The following is a 15,006-nucleotide window of genomic DNA, read 5'->3' as shown; positions in this document are numbered from 1 at the left end:
ACCAGCAGTTAGCATAATGGCTATGTCGCTGGACTCCCATGTAGTTGACCGCGGTTCGCGTCCAGGACCCAGTGGCTTAAAACTCACGGTGGGAGTGCGTGCGTGCGTGCCCAAGATCCTGAGAGGAGAAAGGAGGAGAAGGGATTGCGGTGTGGCTATCCCCCCTGGGGGGTGATTTCTCGCTTTCTATCTCTTTGTCTCTCTGTCTGTCTGGCGAGGGCACGTACCCTATAGCGAAAGCCTCTTCAGAAAAAAAAAAAAAAAGAAGTCATGTGACCTGTCAAGGAGAAGTGGTGGCAATAATATCACTAAGCGGGAACGTTTAGGAGTAACAAGACCACTGGCGTGTGTTTCACTGATTTATGAAGAAAGACTGGACTAGGACCAAAGAGCCCACCGAGAAGAGAATCTTCTTCGTCTAGGAGTTCATTAAATCCCCCCCCGCCCCCCAAGGAAAATACAGAAAACTATCTTATTTTGAAATCATGCACTCCTTGTTCTATTTTCCAATGAATATTTTAGTTCTTCCCTTGATATTCTGCTCTGCAAATAATTTTATATTTTACCCTGTTTATATTCCATCCTATATCACATCCTTTTCCACATTCCTTAAATTATGCGTACCATTTTAAATGATGCATTATATTGCTTCATATGAATGTACAGAATTTGCCTAACTAATCTCCAGTTTTTGATATTTACTTCATTTCTATTTTATGCTTTATTATTAGTACCATGTTAAATTTTTTTTTTTTTTTTGGAGAGGTCTTTGCTATAGGGCGTGTGTGCTCATCAGAAAGACAGAGAGAGACAGAGAGATAGAAAGCGAGAAATCACCCTCCAGGGGGGATGACCATGCTGCAATCCCTTCTCCTCCATTCTCCTCTCAGGATCTTGGGTGCACACGCACATGCATCCCATGTGAATTTAAGCCACCAGGTCCGGGACTCGAACTGTGGTAGAATACATGGGAGTCCAGCAACATAGCCAATACACTAACTGCTGGTCCCTCATGTTAAATATTTTTGTGCAAATAACACCTACATTTTGAAATTATTTTGGAGACTGATTTCTAGACATAGAGTGTTAAGTCAGAAAATTTATTGTAAATGTTCTTGGTTTGTCTGATAACTTTTGTACTTGTTTAGAGAAGTCTTTCTTTTTTTAATTGCCAGAGGGTGTGTGCACTAGCCAGAGAGAGAGAGATGCAGGGAGAATGAAGGAGGGAGAGAGAGGAAACACCCTCCCAAGGGGCATGGTCACACTGCATTCCTTTTTCCTCCTTTTCTTCATCCCATCGGGATTTGGGCATACGTGTACACACTGGTGTGTTTTTGAAGCCTGTGAGACCAGGATTTGAACTAGGGCTGGCCATGTGGCATCCACCTCCATTAACACTATAGTCCCATCTCTTTCCTCACTTAACCGTGCTGAGTATTTAAAGTTCAGAGTCTTAGTTATTTAGAAGAAGAAAAATCGTGATCCACAATGAAGCATTGCCTTTGAATATCAGTAAGGTTGCTTATGTTTCATGTATATTATCCACACATTCCGTGTCCATTGATGGGGACTTATTATGTCTCAGGTAATGAATTGGAATTTAGAGACACGGCAGCAAAAAAACAAAGTTCTATGGCTTGTGGAGCTTGCGTTCTAGGGAATGCTATACAGGAAAGTGAAGCAGGGCAAGGAGGTAACGAAGAGTGGCAATACCTATTCTGGAAAAGCTGGTTAAGGGAGACCACTCTGAATAGGAGATGTTGGAACAGAGATGTCAGTGATGAACAGAGATGCGCCGGGACTATTTCGGGCCCAGGCATGACCGGTGGAAGGACCAGTGAGGCCATGGCTATGGCAGGAACATGTATATCCGAGCAGCTGTGAGGACAGTGTATCTGGTGGGAGTAAAGACAAGGGTCATGTCAGAAAATGGCTTTAAAATGTAGTTGGAGGCAAAATGGTGTAGACAGGAAGGTCTCAGTGATGTATTAAAGTGTGTCCTTTCCCACTGCTCTGCTGGGTTCCTGTGTCATATGTGTGCGGGCCATTTCTGAACTCGACGTTGTTCTATTATACTTTCCTACTTGGCTAGTCCTGTGTTCATGCCACATTGTCGTTTTACTTATGTAGCCCTTAAAATAAATCTTAATACTCGGCATTACAATTCTCACATCTTGTCCCTTTTCTTCAAGGGTGTCTTGTAGACACAGCACTTTCTGTGAATTTTGGGAACTAACTTGTCAACACCAGCAACTATGACAATAATAATAAGAATTGGCTGGGATTTGGTAGGGCAGAAATTGAAGCTATAAATTGATTTGGAAAGAATTGAAATCTCTGCAATAGTGTTTTTCAATCCATAAATCTGGTACCTCTCACCACATATTAAGGTCTTCTTTAAGGTTTCTCAGTGAAGTTCTATGTCCCCCTGTAGAGATCTTACATGTGTTATATTACATTTATTATTGGGTATAACATATTTTATGTCATGTAAGTGGTATTTATTTTTCTGTTCCTTACTTATAGAAATAAAATTTAGCTTGGTAAACTGATTTTGAGTCTAGAAATCTCAAAACTTTCTTATTAAATTAAATAATCTATTTGTGCCTTTTGGAAATTCTACATATGCCATTATTATATTATGCAAGAATATAAGATTTGTTCATTCTTATTTAATCTGTATACTTTTATTTCCTTTTCTTTCAATTACTGAAATCTAGTGTCTTATCTTCATCTTATATATCTTTACAAAAGAAGTATTTTTAGTGTTTAGTCATTAAATATGATAGTTTTTTGCAAAACAGGTGCCTTTAACCAGATGACAAAAACGGCTTCTATTTCTAGTTTGCTAGGACTTTTTTTTTTCTTTTAATAGCAAATTTAATATGATTTTTAATTTTACCACCTTTTAGAAATCACATCTACTGGGACCAGCAGATGGCATAATGGTTATGTCACTGGGCTGCTACATAGTTGACCACTGTTCAAATCCTGGACCTGGCAGTTGGATACTCACACTGGGCATGTACCAAACATGCCCAAAATCCAAAGAGCAGAATGGAGGAGAAGGGATCGCAGCATGAGCCATCCCCCCAAGGGAGTGATTTCTCTCATTCCATCTCTCTGTCTCTCCTCTGTCATTCTGGCAAGTGCACACATGCTATAACAAGAATCTCTCTCTAAAAAGAAAAGAAAAGAAAAGAAATGGCGTATGAAGATAATATAATTTCTCCTATTATTAAAAATTATTTAAATTATTTATTGATTTTCTAATGTTTATACCAATCTAATATTCTTGTTACATAGTAAACTTAGTTATTATGTTTTCTGCTTTTTCTTTTTTTCGGAGAGATTTTTGCTATAGGGTGTGTGCACTTGCTAGAAAGACAGAGAGAGACAGAGAGACAGAAAGCGAGAAATCACCCCCAGGGTGATGGCCACGCCGCAATCCCTTCTGCTTCATTCTCCTCTCGAGATCTTGGGCACACACACATGCACCGGCATGAGTTTAAGCCACTGGGTTTGGGACTCGAACCATGGTCAACTACATGGGAGTCCAGTGACATAGCCATTAGGCCAACTGCTGGTCCTATGTTTTATGCTTTTTCTATGTTGTCAAATTTCATTGGCTTTTAAATTTTTATGATTTTTCCAAAGTTCATAAACAAAAATGGCAGCTATTTCTACTTTTCTCATTCTTTTTCGGAGGTTGGGTTTTGGTGTCAAGGTGAGGATGGTCTTCTGAGATGAGCGGGGTACAGTACCCTGTGGTTTTGTTTTCTGATAAGGTGGTGTGAGAGAAAACACTTTATCCATTAATTTTGGTAAACTTTCTAGTGTAACTACATGAGACTAAGGGTTTCTTTGGAAATAGGGCTTATTAAAAGGATCTGCTGTTTGTCTATTTAATAGTTACAGGAAAATTCAGAATCTCTTCTTCTCTCTTCCTGACCTTTTGAATTTTGCTAAGTGATATTTTCAGAGAAAATTGTCCATTTCATTTAAAATTGCAAATTTGTTGTCATAAAGTTTAAAATATATTCTCAGATCATATTAAATCTGTAGGATTTAGGCTGATAATCCCTTCTTCATTCTTGCTGTTGGTTACTGTGTCTTCTCTCTTTTTTTTCAGGAGCATGTTCTGGAAGTTTGTTTATATTATAATTGCTAGTTCATTGCGAAAACCATGACATATTTTTCTGTGCAAAAATGCATCATGACTTTTCCTGACAACTCAGTATTTTCGATTAGCCACTTTTTCTTTGTTATTCCACTCTTTCATATACTAGTTTTCTATTTGTGCATCTGCTTCTGGTATAATTAGCATTTTCTTTCTTCCGTGTCTTTTAAGGTTATTTTGCTGCTCTTTCATTTATCTTCTTGACGTTAATATTTAATTCATTAATTTTCAAACTTTGTTATTTCTAATATATGTACTAATGGCTATAGATTGATCCCTGAAATAAAATATTACTTTATAGTTAAGCAAGTGGCATGGAGGTTAAGGTGCTGAACTCCCACATGGCTGACTGAAACCTGAGTCTCAGACTGGAGCTCTTGAAAATCATACTGGGCACATGGGCATGTGTGTTCAAAATTCCAGGAGGAGAATGGAAGAGAAGGGATTGTCATTTGGCCATCTCTCTTGGGGGATGATTTCTCACTTTCCTTTTCTCTGTCTCTGGTGAGCACATGTGCCCCATGGTAAAAAGCTAAACAAACAAACAAACAAAAGCGACTTCAGCTTCCTGCTCAATTTTAGTTCAAATTATTTGCTGTTTCCTGTTAAAATTTCTTTGCATATTCATGGGTTACTTAAGTGTATCTCTCTTAATCTCCAAATATGAAGAGATTTTTCTAGATGTCTTTGTTTTGAAAATTGATTTCTGGCTTAATTACATTATTATTTCAAAATATTTCATTATTATCTTGAAATTTTTATTTAAATGTTTTGAGTATTCTGTCTTCACATACTGTAAAGGTAGTCCACTTTGTGAACAGATCATTTTTTTCAATTTGGATTTTTGCCATCGGTCTGTGCACTCACTGGAGAGAGACTGTGAGAAGGAAAGTGAGAAATCACCCTCAAGGAGAGATAGCCTTGCTGCATCCCAGCTTTTCCGTTCTCCTGCTGGGATTTGGGTGCATGCACATGTGTCTGCTGCGATTTTCAAGCTGTCAGGTCCAGGACTCGAACTGTGGTCAGCCATGTGGGAGTCCAGCACCTTACCCACCATGCCACCTGGTGGTCCAACAGATAAATATTTACTGACTTTTTTCTAACTTGGTATAGTGCTTTTTGTTTGTTTGTTTGTTTTTCACTAAATATTTACTCCATCTGTATTCCTTGGTATAAGATGTGTCATGAAGAACAGAACAAATTCTTTCCCCAAATAACCTAAGATGTTATGAGAATAATTTATTAAAAATTATCTTCCAATACTGTTTTTAACTAGTAATATCTCTTTTAAGTTTTTGTTTTATTTTCTTCCTTGATACAGTATTCTATATTTATATTAGCAACACACCAAATTATTGCAATTATAACATATTTTAATCTATTTAAGGACAGTCTCTTTTACTCTCTTTCTAAAAATCAATATGAGTATTTCAAAATGTGCAGCTTTTTAATAGAAATTCCATATGAAATGCCCAGCCAGAGGGCACAGTCCATAGTGTACTGGGCTGCAGTGCTGGGGCCATAAGCCAGCCTCAGGGCCTCATCCCTGGGTTTTCGTGGAGACACATCATGTGTGAGTGCAGGCACCGAGAACCCTGAGGAGCTGGAGGGCTGGGGAAGGGGTCGAGGTACGACCAAGGGGGATGGCCACACCACAATCCCTTCTCCTCCATTCTCCTCTCTGGATCTTGGGCACGCATGTACACACTCTTGGGTGAGTTTAAGCCATGGGGTCCTGGACTCAAACTGTGGTTGACTACATGGGAGTCCGGTGACATAGCCCTTATGCCAACTGCTGGTCCCAACAAATTATTTATGCTATTACAAATACTAGAATTCTGGTCTTTATTAGGTCATTGGGAAAGTCACGACATATCTTTCTATTTTTCTATGCAGAAATGCACCATGACTTTCCCGACCACCCTACAGCTGTAAGTTCAACAATATGAGGGACCATCACAAAGTTTGTAAAAAGGTGAAATTAAAGTCTGAGTTTATTTTGTTGCAAAACATTTTGAAATCTATGCCTTGTTTATTCATGATGAGCGTTTTCCATAAACTTTTTGAAAGCCTCTCATAGAGTGTTTCCTGGATGCTCGGTTACTTTCAGAAAGTGTGATGTTCCACTCAGAAACCACATTTATTTTGTGATGGTCAACGGAAGAGTATTAAAGGAAGAAAGTATAATACAAATAATTTTATAAACTCATTGATGGGCTTTTGACGGAAGGCTGATTAAGAAATCTATTAATGTTCATGTGATTAAAGAAGATACCTTCTTTTTATTCAGGCTGACAGTTCTGACACAATAATAAATAAGGTTTTTAAAGATTTATTAACATGTAGTGTAGAGCCTGTTCTTCATAATAAACTTTGCTTCAAGAGCCATGTGTTTCACGTTGCTTTATATATTTTCTGATCTCTCTCTCTCTCACACACACGCGCACACGCGCGCGCACACACTCCATCCTAGTACAATTATGATGGATGTACCGTCAAGCTTACATCATCATTTTAGAAGTCCTCCATTAGGTTATTTGTCTGCCTTTAGTCTCAGATTTTTAATCAATTTAAGAGCTCTATTAGGAAAGTTAGAAATCCTCTTCTTGACGTTAAATTCATATTCAGGCTGTGTGAGTCATTTAAAGAAAAGCTCTCTGCACTGACCCCACCGTGAAAGCATGACGGCTTCTGTGGAGAAATGAGGCTGACTTGAGGGAGAATCTTTCTTCAAGGATTACCGTATTCATTATTTATGACAATCAGAACTTCTAAGAAAATGTGTTCTAACGGATAGCATTTAGGCAAAGACTATGTGCATGAACATAAGACCCCAAACTGTTGCTTTGTAGATCAGAAAGAATATTTCTGGTTATTATGCTGAAGCTTAATACTATTTTTAATCCACAGTTACATGTCACTGGTATATCTCATAAACTGTGGAAACCAACTCAAATTTTTATTTTATTTAAATTTTTTATTTTAGAGATTTTTGTTTTGCCTTAGGGCACCTATGCTTGCTGGAGAGAGAAAGAGGAGACAAAGATGGTGAGAGGAAAAGTGAGACTCCCATCCCCATCCCCGGGGGGGGGGTCACGCCACAATCCCTTCTCCTCCATTCTGCTCCTGGGATCTCGGGCACACACGCACATGCGCCCGGCATGTTTCAAGCCACCGGGTCTGGGACTCAAACTGGCCATGTGGGAGTCCAGTGATGTAACTGCTGCACCATCTGCTCCTCCCCCCCAACTAATATTTTTTAAATGCCAGTTTAAAAAAAAAAATAATAATGGAATTAAATAAACAGTTCTTACAAAAAAAACAAAAACAAAAAAAAAAAAAAAGACCTCCACAAGGAAAACTATGAGAAGCTACAAAAAAACTGAAAATGACACACACACACACACACACAAAATCAATGGAAATTTATAAAAAATGCTCTTGAGAAATTACTATTTTTTACAATTAATAGGATTAAAACTAATAGGATTAAAACTCACTTGAAGGAGAATGCTGCACTGTCTATGTGTAGCATTTGGGGTAGTTAAGACTTTGGCACACACAGAAAAGACCCAAGAAAATCTTACATCAATCAAAAAACTCAGAAAATATGTAATGAGAATGTTTTAAAGACTTTCTTTCATGAGAGAGAGAGAGAGAGATGGCTATCCCAAGAGGATCTTACACAGTGACGGTGTCCGATCTCAGCCAGCTCAGATGGGGGCGCTCAGGTGCATCTTGCTCCAGGAGCCCCACAGTACAAGCCAGACCTTCCTGTATGCTGCAGTTACAGTAACGCGGCAGCACCCCGGCCCTGCAACCACAGTTCTAATCACTTTTTAATCACACAGAATCTGCTCGAAACCAGATTTGTTCTTAGAGTAATACAATCTTAGTTTTGCTCCAGTCCCTTTGTAAGAAAAACCTGATGTTCTCAATTAGTTTTAGTTTTGTTTTTAGGTTTTGCCAAAGAGCACAAGCACTTGCCAGAGTCAGACAGCAAGAGGGAAAGTAAAAAATCACCTCCTAGGAGGGATGGTCACACCACAATCCCTTCTCCATTTTCCTCTCAGGATTTTGGATGCACACACATACACACACACACACACACACACACACACACACACACGTGCCAGCCTTCAGGTCCAGGACTTGAACCGCAGTCACCCAGGTAGGAGTCCAGTGCCTTAACCACCATGCCACCTGCTGGTCCCCTGTGAGAAATGTTTGAAAAACCAGAGATGACATGGAGGGGCCTATTTTGAGTTGACTAGATACAAAACTATGGCAAGAATATACTCAAATTGCAAGATTTTAAGTGGGAGAAGCAATGTACATGCCAGTTCATAAACTATGTGTATTTGAAGACTGAGCACCTTGCTATTAAAGGAGATATAGTTAAGACATGAACAGCATTAGTTACAAACTTACCCTGTTTCAGACCTGATTTTGAAATATCAGGGTAAATGATAAAAAGTGAACATACATTCATGGAAGACGTGAGATTCCACGCTCTGCCTCCTCAACATCTTTGACCCTCACAGGGCTCTGAAGGCCTGGCTAAGATGCCCTGCTCCTGCGGGGGGGCCCGCAGTGGCTCCAGACCTGGCTGTTCCCTCTCCAGTGCAGCAGCTGTACTCCCCCTGCCCCTCATCACATCTGCCTGGGAGCCCAGGCCACCCTGCCCTCCGGTTGCTAGCAAGTCTTCATCTGGTTCTTGTTGGTTCGCTCTGTGTGGCCTGCAGGGGATACAATGACCTTCACTGCGATCCCAGGCTTGGGAGTGTGTAACTAAGGCCAAGCTCCTCTGCCCCGTGGACGTGGTGCTCTTGGGCACAGGAGACCTCCTTCCCAGTGAGCACGGCACTCACTATAGCTCGGAGACACAACCTTGGGTGCTTCCATCGCCTTCCCCCCTGCACACGGCCCTCTCAGATTTAGTCAAGGCTAAATAAGGACTTAGTCCCTTAGGAAGTTTTTGTTTCTTTGCCAGTATTTGCAATGATATGTGTTCAATTCGCCCAGTGCATTGCACTATTCTTTCTCTGCCTATAAAAGAGAGTTCATTAAGTTCTAATCCAATAGTGCAATAAAAAGGAACAATAGAGACAGAACAGTTGAAGAAATCATAACGCTTTTTATAATTTTCTCTTGAATCCAGTTCAAATTGGAATGGTAAGAAGTCAGTTTCCAAAAAGAAAGACTATGTTAAAAAAAAAAAAAAAAAGTTTTTATGATCCCTTGTTAGTATGCGGTGGAGCAGAACCCTGTGACACTGTATGAAGAAAATAAATCATTCTAATATGTTTACCGAAGCTTACCGTTACCAGTGACAGTGAGAATGGGAGTTGAGGCCATAGATTAGAGGTTGCAAACTCAAATAATGACAGGAACCAGGCAGGTAATTAAATGGGTGAAACGGGGTGAATGGTGATCTCATTTTAAATGCTGGCAACTAATTAAAATGTTTTTAAAATACTGTAGAAGCCAAACAAAACACATCTGTGGACCACATGTTCAAGGGCGACCCTAAGGCAAGTTTTAAAATCCTACCGGTTCTTCCAGAACTGTGTTGTAGGCCCGCCTTTCCAGGACTCAGTTACGGCAAGGGCAGTCCAGGCTGACTCTGACCTTGAAGCCATTCCTGATTTGGTAATCAGAACTCAGTGCCCTCTCATCTTCCTTCCTGGGGCTTTTCCTCTGTACAAGATGGAAGCGTCTTGGACTCAGAGGCCACGTTCTGTGTCGCTCTCGCTGCCCATCCATTGGCGGTGTCTGATACACGCTCAGGAAGTAATGATGGTGATAACAGTAGTTAACGCGAATACGGGCGTCATAGTTTTGATGTTTATTACTGAACTCCCATGGAAATCCTGTGAGGATAGCATTATTATCCCATTTTACCAGTCAGAACACAGGCACAGAGAAGTTCAGAGTGGGCCAGGGTCACACAGCTGCTGCAGGGAAATCTGGTCGGCCTAATGCATAGCCATATTCTCTCGGCGACTCTGCTGCAAATATTATCAACTAATTCAACGTACTTAATGCTAACCACGGATTTCAAGATTTCTGCACCAAAATGTTTACCCTAGTTGTAAGTCATACAATGACAGATGGAAACACCTTTCTGCGTTATTCCCATTCCTTTTCCCTTTCCATCATTTGTCAATGTTTTAATCCTAAGAAATGGAAAAATAGAATTAACAGAACATAGTCATGCCCATAAGCTGTCAAAGTAGCCAGGTAATTTATTCCAGCTCTGTTCAAAATCGAGTACACTACCAGCTAAATGCACCATTCCGGCCATTCTGTGTGTGTGATTGGCAGTTTCACAGCCAAGCAGGGAATACGGAAAAGCTTTGCAAGAAGAACTTAGGAGGAAAACGTAAAGTCCTCGGTGGCGAGAGCATTTCTCGTCCTGTAATTCGCCGCTGTGACTAGGTGGCGGGTGAGAGGAACAGGAAGACTATCTCGGGGTTCTGTGATGGCGCAGGCCAGTGTCGGCCCCGCTTCTCTGGTGTCCCTGCTGCGCACGGGCGCTCTCCGTGCACTGAGCCAGCTCAGCTGCTGTTTCACCCTGGTGACAAGAGCAAGTCACTGTAAGGGACTGCAGTATTCATTTCTATGAAGTCTTTTTCAGTGATACAGCCCTGCAACTCATGTTGTCATACACAAGGACCGTGTCTTCCTTCTACATTTGAGATAATAATTGGCCGTTCAGGCTCACTCCCCCCCCCTTATTTATTTATGTATTTATTTCTTGCTGTGTTCTAACACCGCTTAGGAATTGGTTGGTCCTGTGGCCAATGAGGAAAGTCCTCACATATTGATCTTAGTGCTGGGATACAGGCACCACAGGAAGTCATAGAAAAGCGCAAAGGCGGGGCAGCAGGAGATGTGGTGGTTAAGGTGTTGGACTCCCCCCAGAGTCAGCCAGGGTTCAAGGTCTGGACATGGCGGCTTGACATTTACATGGGCGAGTGTGTGTGCGTACCCAAGAGCCCAAGAGGAGAGAGGAGCAGACGGGACTGCAGCATGGCCAATCCCCCTGGGGGGGATTTCTTGCTCCCCTCTTTTTGTCTCTCTATCTGTCTCTCCCGTGAGCACACACGCCATTTGGCAAAAGCCAAAAATAATTACATGCAAAATAATAACTAATAAAAATACAAAGATAAATAAAAAGGAAAAGCACAAAGACCAAATCCTTGACCCCATCTATCCCAGGCCCACGTCTGACCAGATAGCTGCAGACACACGAGGCAGGCTGCCCCTGGACATGGCCCTTCGACGTGGCTGTGAACAGGCTCAGGCTACCCGCATGTTCTTCACGGCTTCCCACGGGCGCCCGCTGCAATCTCATCCCCACCCCCGTGAGTGTCTGCATCTCAGAATTTGTCATCACCAGCGTATTGATGGGGTGTATCTTCAAAAAGTTCATGAAGAACTGATGAAAATGCTGTGCATGGATTTAAAAAGATGTTTGTACCAAAATAAACTCATACTTTAATTGCATTTTCTACAGAAACGTTTTGAAGTTTCTCCATGTATTCTAGCTCCTTGACTGGCCATCAAGCCTCATCTCTCTTTAGGGCCTTCTCCTCTGGACTGTGTATTCTTTTAAGTGATGATAGGTGCTAATGGAATAATTCAACTGACTCAACTTGACAATGTTACTCTTCTCCGGTAAAAGGCAATTTTGGCCTAGTCACAATGCACAGCACCTCCAGAAGGTCTTTAAGGAGTGACAGGAAAATTTGACATTTCGGACAGACCAAGCAATGGAGATATTTTGATGAGTTGGGCTTTTAATAACTCTACAAGTTACATCAACTTAGCAGAGAGCAGTTTTCCCAATTCTTAGAGGTTCTGTGATTCACTGGCTATCACCAAACTCTCTCTCTCTCTCATTCTCTCTCACTCTCTCTCTCACTCTCTCTTTCTCTCTCTCTCTCTCTCACACACACACACACACACACACACACCCTGATTCTTTCTTAGCCCTCCTGGGCCATGTGAACATCAGTACATTTGTGGATGGACTGACTGAAAATAGCAATGAAAAGATACAATTTCAAATAGTGTAACAAGGGCTGGCCGGTAGCCTAGTGTTTAAGGGAGCTGGATCTCACACGCTGACAGCAGTCTGAATTCCAGCCTGGTGGCTTGAAAAGCACATGTGCACACGTCTCAAGTCCTGACAGGAAGGAGAAATGAAGACAAAATGGCGGCATGACCATGCCCGTTGAGGAGTGCTTTCTTCTGCTCTCTTTCTCTCCATGTCTCTGTCCTTCTCTGTATACTCTCCAGTGATTAAAAAGAAAAAGCATAACAAAAGCTAAATAAAAATTTAATCAGTTTTTTTTAGAATTAAAAAAAAATCTTTTGAAACTTCATCACTGGAGGTCAGCAGGTGGCGCGGTGGTTAAGGTGTTGGATTCCCACATGGCTGAGTGCAGTTTGAGTCCTGGTGGCTTGTTTTCTCACTTCCTTCTCCCTCTCTCTCTCTGTCTCTCTCTCTAGTCAAAATAAATCATGACAATAAATAAAATTAAATAATTCTTTTTTTATTTTCAGATTTTTGCTATAGGGCACGTGCGCTCGCCAGACAGAGAGATAGAAAGTGAGAAATCACCCCCCCCCGGGGGGATGGCCACACTGCAATCCCTTCTCCATTCTCCTCTTGGGATCTTGAGCACACATATACATGCCCGGCATGAGTTTTAAGCTGCCAGGTTCAGGACTTAAACTGTCATTGACTACCTGGGAGTCTAGCAACATAACTATTATGCCATCTACTGATCCTAAAATTAAGTAATTATTTAAAAAATAAATAAAAAAACTATATCACTCAAAACTAGTATTAGCTAATATGTGCTATCAAGAAATACAGTGGGACCAGCAGTTGGCATAATGGCTACGTCGGTGGACTCTCATGTAATCAACTGCAGTTCGAGTCCCAGACCCGGTGGTTTAAACTCACACTGGGTGCATGTGTGTGCATGCCCAAGATTCCAGGAATAGAATGGAGGAGAAGGGATTACGGCATGATCATCCTCCCTGGGGGGTGATTTTTCAATTTCTGCGTTTCCATCTCTCTTCGTCCTTCTGGCGAGCACACGCGCCCTATAGCAAAAACCCCTCCAAGAAAAAAAAAAAAAGAAATACTTACCGAGTTCAAAATCTGTGAGTGCGGAGGAACAGGGCAGGGAAGGATACAAATGTGCGTAGTGGCCCTACTGTGGGCCGTGCTGCAGGCCAGCGCTGTCATAAAACTGTACGCAATTGCACACGTCAGTTCTGTGAGGCAGATACTACTGCATGTACTTTGGGTAATATGAACAGAAGACTGGTGGAAGCCCAGCAATGCGTGTGATCATGTAAAAAAGAACTACGTTTGAGATTTGAACATGGGAGCATTTTACTTCCAATAATATACTGCCAGAGAAGCAAAGGTGTTTTCAGAATGAAAGAAAAATCGTATTTCACGAGTTAAAAACTATGTGATATGTATAAACCAAATGACTGCCCAGATGCTGAAAACAAAAGCAACCCTTATGGACTGATGAAAGATTAACCCTCCAAAAAAAGCAGGCAAAGGAAGAGAACTGATAAATTACAAAATAAAATAGCCCTTATCTAAACCGCAAATTTTACTTTAGTAGTAGGCAAAGAATTTCAAGTTAAATAGAAATAAATAATGTCATCCAATCAAATTGATAGGTAGGCCCTAAAAATGATCTAATATTAAATTCCAAAAAGAATGTAAAAAATTGTCAATAAATGTTTAACGGAAAATGAAGTGTCTCTAGCAACAGAAATTTGTCAATAACATCAAAAGCCAATGATCAAATGATCTTGCTCAAAAATATTTATCTTATGAAAATCAGAGAATCATATAAAAATTTATATGTAAGCTTTTGGTCGAGGCTCAAAAACTTTCAATAACTGAGGACCTGCAGTTAGCAAATGGCTATGTCACTGAACTCCAATGTAGTCGACCGCAGTTTGAGTCCTAGACCTGGTGGCTTAAACTCGTGCTGGGCGCGTGTGCATGTGTGCTTAAGATCCCGAGAGGAGAACGGAGCAGAAGGGATTGCAGCGTGGCCATCCCTCCCGGGGGTTGATTTCTCTCTTTCTGTCTCTCTGTCTCTCTTTGTCTCTCTGGTGAGCACAGACGCCCTATAGCAAAAACGTCTCCAAAAACAAAAAATCTAATTAAAAAAAAACTTTCAATAACTGAAATATTTATTTTGCTATGTCTATCAATGAATATTATATTATACAATTATTCAATGGTCATAAAGTCAGTTAAGTGGAAAATAAAATGAAATACTAATTTGTGTTCATGTGCGTACACACACGCACTTTAATTTGTGATAAGAAGCCTGGGGACCAGCAGTTGGCATAATGGCTGTGTTGCTGGACCCCTGTGTAGTCGACCGCAGTTCAAGTCCCAGACCCAGTGACTTAAACTCACGCTGTGTGTGTGTGCGTGCCCAAGATCCCGAGAGGAGAATGGAGGACAAGGGATTGTGGCGTGGCCATCCCCCCTGGGACTTGATTTCTCACTTTCTTTCTCTCTGTCTCTGTCTTTCTGGTGTGTGCACATACCCTATAGCAAAAACCTCGCCAAAAAATAAAAAAATGATAAGCCTGTAATGATATTTGAAAGTTTTTTGTGGGATCCACGACACATTTCAACTTTACATTTGACAACAGTGTACATTACTATAAAATTACCTGATAGACAAATGTGATGAAAATAAAAAATGTTTGATAGAGGCAGACAGACCTCCAGTCCAGTTCCTGCCCAGCTATGCCGCGCC

This window comes from Tupaia chinensis, unplaced genomic scaffold (assembly GCF_000334495.1).
Source record: "Tupaia chinensis unplaced genomic scaffold, TupChi_1.0 Scaffold139897_1, whole genome shotgun sequence".
NCBI classification, from domain to species: Eukaryota; Metazoa; Chordata; class Mammalia; order Scandentia; family Tupaiidae; genus Tupaia; species Tupaia belangeri.
The sequence above is the reverse complement of the archived record's forward strand: the minus strand, read 5'-3'. Positions refer to the sequence as shown.